This window comes from Etheostoma spectabile, unplaced genomic scaffold, assembly GCF_008692095.1.
Source record: "Etheostoma spectabile isolate EspeVRDwgs_2016 unplaced genomic scaffold, UIUC_Espe_1.0 scaffold383, whole genome shotgun sequence".
NCBI classification, from domain to species: domain Eukaryota; kingdom Metazoa; phylum Chordata; class Actinopteri; order Perciformes; family Percidae; genus Etheostoma; species Etheostoma spectabile.
Genome location: NW_022605597.1, coordinates 147,852 through 155,925, shown reverse-complemented (window position 1 = coordinate 155,925; position 8,074 = coordinate 147,852). Strand labels below are relative to the sequence as shown.

Genomic DNA, 8,074 nt, shown 5'->3' with positions numbered 1-8,074 from the left:
ACACACACACACACACACACACACACACACACACACACACACACACAGAGTCTATGGTGCCAATCCACATTCTAGTGGGCTATTACGTCATGATGACGTGGAGGTCCAAACAGGAAGTTGAAACAGCACGCTTCATTTTTCTCCCCCACGTTACAGCTCCTGTCGTCGGTGTCTGACAACGTGAATGCCGGTGAGTTGATTTAATGCGAAGTTATACGGAACACAGATAATAGTTCATAAAAGACACGAGCGCCGCCGCCATGTTAATGTCCAGTTCAGCTAACTTTGTGTCGATGGAGCAGCTGGACGGTTAGCATTAGCATAGCCCGGGTAAACCGCACTTCATTAGAAAAAGGAGCAGTTTAACGTTTGCTCGCTTCTCGGCTGGTGGACAGACATGACACGGCACAAGTGTAACGCTTTTACACATCTGTGTCGCTCTGTTGTCATTTCGGGATACTTTTGATTCAGCACTTGCAATACAATTTCAATAAAATCTTAGTTTAATTTTCTGCTCTTATCGCTGCAGAAAGGCTGGATTAATACGCAGACCCGCGTGAGTGACGTCAACGAACGGTACTAAAAGTTGATATGTGTTACGAGTGACGTGTAAATTGTTTGCCGGATAAAAGATTAAATTACACAAATTCACTGTTCAGTTATAAGGTTTTTTTTCATGGTCGTTTGTTAAATATAGACTATAATATATAATAAGTGTATAATACTATAACGAGCTGAGTTGATGTGTTCCTGTTATTATGAGTTCATTAATTAACCCTCCTGTGTTCCTCGGGTCTAATTTAGTGTTTTGAAAAAGTTTCTAAATCAGAAATTTGGATTTTTTTTTCCAACCAAAGTGGCGAAAACAATAACGTGGGTGATTCCGAACAACGTAGAATAAAAAGTAAAAGTAGAATAAATGATCAGTTTCCTTGTATCTGGGTGTTTTATTCATTTTATAGCATTTTAATTTGAGTTTTTTTATAATAAAAAAACAAACAAAACAACACTGATTAAAAAAAAAAAGTTACAAATGTTCCACAACAAAGCGCTGAAAAGTACAGACAAAAACATTGGGAAAAGGGACATAAATAATTGGAAAAAGCTTAAAAAAAAACGTTGGGAAAATTGTGACCAAATAATGTCGAAAAAGGGACAAAACCATCGGGGCTGTGGGTACACAGTCCGTCCTGCACATGTGCAGATGTTAGGGGATGGGCAGATGATGACGTCATGATGATGTCATGATGACGTCATGATGATGACGCCATGATGATGACATGATGATGTCATGATGATGACGCCATGATGACGCCATGATGACGTCATGATGATGACATGATGATGATGTCATGATGATGACGTCATGATGATGTCACGATGATGTCATGATGACGTCATGATGATGTCATGATAACGTCATGACATCATCATGACATCATCATGACGTCATGATGACGTCATGATGATGTCATGATAACGTCATGACATCATCATGACGTCATGATGATGTCATGATGATGTCATGATGCATGAGGATTTACGACGCTGCATGCATTCCGACACGCCGTCTGGCTGAAGGACTCACCGCCCTCGATCTTGTCGGGGTCCCGAGGGCAGGGAGGAGCAGCGCCCATACCGCCCTGCAGAGGTCAGAGGTCATCAAGGGTCAAAGGTCAGAGCAGCGGCGTTGGTTGCTGTTAACAGGGAACTCACCTTGGTGTGAGTATTTTCCTTGGGACCCAGACCATGTTTTTTACGCGATGGCCGCACGGGTCTTCTCCCGAAAAAACCACACGCATCTGTCTTTAAGGAGTATCTCGTTATGTTCCCCGTCAAAAATTACAAAATCAAACCTCTGTGACGTCTTTTTTATCCACGGGTTTTTTACTTTTTCACGTTTTTGACTTTTTTTTTTTGATGTTTAACACTACGTAACACTAACTTATTAACTGTAGTTTTTACAGGTATTTTTGAATTTATGGCAATAAAACCTCATTTATAGGAAATTATACCGTATTTATATTCTTTTTAATTCCCAAAAATAACTGATTGATTCCAACGCTCTTTGGCAAGTACAAATCTCTACTGTCATTAATTTTGGGCTTATTCATTTTTATAGCCTTGTAAAACAAATGGAAAAAGTGTTGTTGAAATAGGATTGATGTAAAAGTTGAACATATCCAGTCTGTGAGTATCATCAACATCCATTCCTTTTAATTTAGTCTCATAATTCCTAATTGATGCTTTCTAACTCCAAACATAGGTATAATTTCCTAGAAATAGCTCTTATTGACATAATATCCAAAAGTTAAAGAAAACTAAAGGTAATAAGTTATTTACAACATAGGTTGTTATATGGTCAAAAAAGTGACAAACATTGAAAAAAGTTTGTATGAAAAAGGGCAAAAACGTTAAGAAAAGTTGCAAACATCGATACAAGCGTCAAACAATAGTGTTGATTTTCAGTTTGACGGGGGAGACAAACCGGAGGTTAAGAATGCGAGGTTAGGTCCAGAGACGGAGAGAAGCACACGAGGCCGGGGACCGGCCAGCGCTCGGTCCGGGTCCGCTCCGTCCTGCAAAAGGAAGGGAGAAGAGACACTAGCTCCGTTTTTGTCTGATTCTCTAAAGTTAAGCCCTTTTCTGAACAGGCTAGACCTAGAAAAGGCCATTCCTGCTTTTATAGTTCAGGTTGTTGGACCGCTGCAATGCCCTCTATGGGTGGTCTGACTCAGACCTCAATACCGTCTTCAACGTTCAAATGCTGCTGCTCTGCGCTTTTTAACAATACACCAGACGGGCCCCATCACTCCCGTCTCTACGCCCGCATTCGGCTCCGGTGCCGTTTTTTTAGTAATAGATTTTAAGATGTTATGTTGTTTTGAAGGCTTTAAAACGGTTTCTCGGACAGAGTATTTGTCGGAGAAATTTTAACTGTGCGGGAACACAAAAACCGGTATCTTTGCGGTTCTTAGTCAGTTTGATTTTAGACTTAAAGTCACAAGGTCCATGTCTAAACGGTGGGGATCAGGCTTTTGGGTTGCTGCCCCGAGACTCTGGAACAAGTTTACCCCCTGATATAAGTGAGTTAATAACAGATTATTTGTCGCTTCTTTTCTTCCAAAGACCCAAAAATATCTGGGTCAGTCGGCTTTCATCGTAGCAGTGGTGGGACAATTTCATCTTTTCTTTCTTTGTAAACTTTTTGATTTTAAGGTTTCTATGTTTTCTTCTAAGGAGTGTGCACCCGCGACACCGATACAGGAGAATAAGGGAATATATGAAGATAGATGGATGGAGATGGTTTAAGGATATGTTTACTCTTTCTGTGTATGTTGGATTTTCACGCAGTTTTGTTAAGCACTTTGGATACTGCTGGTAGTTGTTAAAGTGCCTATATACAATAAATTTTTGATGAGATTGATTGAATTAAGTGGTATCGAATGAAAAATGCCTTGGGGAAGAAAGCGTAAATTAGATGGAATTTCAAGATCATGGAGAGCTGTAGGCGAGGGAAACTGAGAGCAGCTAGAACGGAGCTGCTGACTCCCACACAAACGGCCGATGAGATACTCGGAGCCGTTCCTCCCTCTGAAAAACATTTCCTTGTTTCCTCTCTCTACCGTGACTCCTCGGTGGGAGGTGTCGGCAAATCGATACGTTTCTGAGCAGGACTGCAGATATGTTAGTCGATGTTACGAGGATTACGACTCTGCACGATCTGCTCCCAGTAGCGGTCTGCCGTTAGCCTCCCCGGGGAGCTAACGTGAGTTTAGCTAAAGCTACATTGGCTAACCGCTTAGCTGAGACAGCATGGAAAAGACCCTCAAATGTGCCATATATAATGTGATATAACATAAAACAGAGTTATATGTAATATATAACAGCGTTCGCAGTTCACTTACTTGTGCCTCATTTTAAACACAACACTCAAAACTGGTCTTTATTATATCTGTAAGTCTTAATTTAGCTGGAGCTGCTTTCCCGCTGTTAGTTGAGTGACGTTGTTTTCAGGCTGAACAAAGCTAGAGGTTAGAACGCGGATATGTCGCTTTCAGCTGAACATGAGCTCTAAACAACCTGCCTCAAATTGTAATCATCAAAAGACAAACCACAACAACCCACTAAAACAAACCTACAACAACCCTAAAACAACCCTACAACAACCAACAACAACCCCAAAACAACCCAAAAACAACCCCAAAACAACCCAAAACAACCACACAACCCTAAACCAACCCCCAAACAACCAACTCCAACAACAACCCCAAACAACCCTTACAACAACCATACAAAAAACCCTACAAACAACCAAAACAACCTACAAAAACCACCGCAAACCAACAACCTACAAAACCCGACAACAACCCAAAAACAACCCTACACACAACCCCCAAACAACCCTCAAACATCCCCAAAAACAACACACTACAACAACAAAAACCGCTACAACTCAAGTGTGTGAGTGCACGCGGACAGCAGATTATTTCGGTTTTTCCAGTCTCTAACCATCTGAGGACGACTTCTGTCCTCTCTACCTCTCGCAAGGTCTCTGAACATCACTCGCTCACTCTGGGGCGACGAAGTCCACCGTCTCACAGAACACTCGACGAGTATCACACACACACCACACACACACAGCACACACACACACACACAAAACACAACACACACCACACACACACACACACAACACACACACACACACACACCACACAACCACACACACACACACACACAACACCACACACACGGTAGTATAGATAGACGACAGATATTATGATCCCAATAAAATGGGGGTTCTATTGTCCAGCAGCAAAATCAGTCACACAGACAGAATATATATAGATAATGAAATACTTAGGATACAATGTAATGAAATTTAATAGATTAAATATTTGAAGATATACAAAATAGGATATCCAAAGTTACGCTGGAGTTTCTGAAAGCTCTGGACCGTAACCAACTCACCGTTCACAACTGGTGACACTGGGCACATTTGATGTCGATCAAACTCCGAACAGAGAGTTAACACGTAGCAACGCACACTATCACGCAACAACGCTACAACACACACGCTAACCACGTCTAACACACGCAACACACCCGCGAACACAGTTAACATCACGCTAAACGGTTAACACACGTAACAAGGTTAACACACGCTACAAGGTTACACACGATAAACTTAAACGCCTAACACACGTTAACACACGCTAACTCACGTAACACACGCTACCACACATTTAAAGCATGACGACACAACATGAAGACAACTGAGGGCAACAAGCCTGTTGGGTCTTGTAAATTCTGGAGTGTGGTCTATCGGTAAAGTGTCTTGAGATAACTCTTGTTATGAATTTGATCAAAACATAAATAAAATTGAATTGAACACCGGGGCGAACACGAGGGCAACAGAGAGACAATATGAGGACAAACATGAGGGACAAACACGAAGACAACACGAGGAACATGAGGGCAACATGAGGGGCACGGAGGACAATATGAGGCACATATGAGGACAACATGAGGACAACACGAAGACAACACGAAGACAACACGAAGGACAACACGAAGACAAAACGAACAACACGAGGACCAATATGAGGATAACATGAGGTGAACATGAGGCAACATGAGGGCAACATGAAGACAAAACATGATGGACAACCGTAAGACAACACGCAGGACATATGAGGATAACACAGTGAGGATAACATGAAGACAACAGATGGATAAAAAAACAACATTAATCTCTGAGCGATACTTGTACAGCAAAGTATTGGGAAATGCTGATGCTCTCATTTAAAAAACACTGACACCGTTGAGAGATGCCACTCACAGTAGACCACATCGGCTCGTAGTCCAGCGCAGCAGGCTCAATGGGCAGAGTCCCGACCCGGACCATCGGCGCAGGGCGGTGATTGTTGCGAAGCTCCAGCCTGCCGGCTGCCCATGGTGACGGCCTCAGCGTCACTGGTAACAACACCCGAGGAGGAAACAGTCACATCGACACGTGATCTGCAACAAAACAGGGTTGGGACTTCAACCCTCTCGGGGTCCATCGGGTTCAAACTGACCGGGAACCGTATTGGGTTTTAAAAACAATTCTGAAAAACATTTTACTCATAAGCTATCAACAAATATCGTCTTTATCATCAGTTCCAAAGCTGATAGATAACATCTATGGTCAGGAATGCACAGTCTTACTAGCACACTATTAAACCATGGAAGTGTGGGGTTTATTCATAAGTTAATTCATGTTAAAAATCCACTATGGCAAACAACACATGAGTGTCATATCCAAGAATAAGTTCTGAGTCAGAATAACATGTTCATCACAGGAAATAAGGAAAGACGCTGAGTTCAGGGAGAAACATGCAATTGTTACTTTTTATTCTTCTAAACAACATTTGAAATGGGTCAATTGACATGACTACCAGACGGTTATGGTTGTTTTACAACAAAATACTAGGGAGGAGGGGGTAGGTAATAGTATCGATAAGACACAGAAGCAAGTATGATCTGTATTATATGATTATATATATTATAATTATATATAGTATATTATATCAGTATATGGTGTTGGCGTTCGCCCAGTGATAACATTGAACGATGAACCGAACAGGAGACTATTTCTTGTTAGTATGAACCAGATGTGCATGAGTTTCCTTTTGGAGACGCGTTAGAAATTGGGAAATATATTAGAAGTTGAGATCGCATACTATCGTATCAGTGGCGTTAAAGTATCGGGATGATATCGTATCGGGAGGACGCACTGCTGACCCCCCCCCACCCCCCCCCAGCCCCCCTATAAACACACTTCTCAAACACCGAGAGCCTGAAACAACCGAATACACGGTCGCATAGTGGGACCGGATAACATACTCTGCAGTCATTACAGAGAGTTCTCCATCAATCAGCCTGGACACGTTTTGGAGCGTTGGAGCCCAATCACAGCGACCTACCGAGGTCCTAGGTGTCCATTTCCAAACCGCGGTTCAGACGGTCGGACATAAAACCCCGTCTCCCCGAGCCGGTTCTCCCCGGTGAGAGCTCTCATCCTTTGCTCTTCACAGGCACGGCAGAAAAAATATGACATGGGTCAATTTGACCGGAACACATAAGAGGTTAAAACGTTGTGTTGTCCGAGTTTCGACCGGCAACTTTTGGTTGTCTGGGGAAAAATTAACTTTTGGTCATTTTGTACCACGATCCGTACCGCATGCACGATGCGTTCTGGCCACGGCAAATTAGGTTAGCACACGCCCGATGTGTCATGATGTAGAGCAGGGGTCGTCAACAGGGTGGGTCCGCGGACCCCTAGGGGTCCTGCGGAGTCACGCACGGCGTGCGAAAAGTTTTGGTTGATTAGACTTTTTGTTATATTCCACCCACCCCCCCCCCCCCCCCCCCCGGAATTGTTCCATAATTGAAATGTCTTAAAATCACACATTTACATGAATTCAACACACTGTATGAACAAGAAATGGACAGAAGAAGGTCTTTCAGTCATCAAGCACACTGGCACTATCAGGACAGTTTGCTAGAAAACCATGTTAACATATATATATAATAGGGGGTCCTCCGCTCCATTCTAGCATCAGTTTGGGGGGTTCTTGGTTGGAAAAAACATTGACGCACCTGGATGTAGAGGATTATCGCGCCCCTTGCACCATCTGTTCCAAGTAGCGGTCTGCCTGTTAGCCCACGGAAAAGCTAACAACGCTAGTTTAGTACACCTAATGGGGATAACCGCTAGCTGGCAAGCTTAGGGATTCAGCCGTAAAACCAAACGTTACTCCAAAACTAAACAGAGGGGGGAAAGCAGCTCCAGCAAATTAAGACTGTACAGTAAAAAGACAAGTATGAGGATTGGATTTTAAATGAGAGTCAAGAAAGTAGAACTAGGTAACAGCTGTTACTAATATTAAAAAGGTTATTTTAACTTTTGAGGGTCTTTTCACGCTGCTCTCAGTTTAGCGGTTAGCCGAGTTAGTGTAGCTAAGCTAACGTTACGCTTTCCGGTGGGGCAAAACAGACTTTCTTTACTGTCTATGGGACCATAGCG

General features: G+C 42.7%; 1 protein-coding gene across 1 annotated transcript in view; it reads left to right on the top strand.

The window, feature by feature from the left end:
- The first annotated feature begins 108 nt into the window (after positions 1-108).
- Positions 109-8,074, top strand: part of dus2 (dihydrouridine synthase 2) — a 42,493-nt gene continuing 34,527 nt past the window's right edge. The window contains exon 1 of the mRNA XM_032511544.1: positions 109-190. The gene's annotated coding sequence lies outside the window, so the exon portion shown is untranslated. The remainder of the gene's footprint in view (positions 191-8,074) is intronic.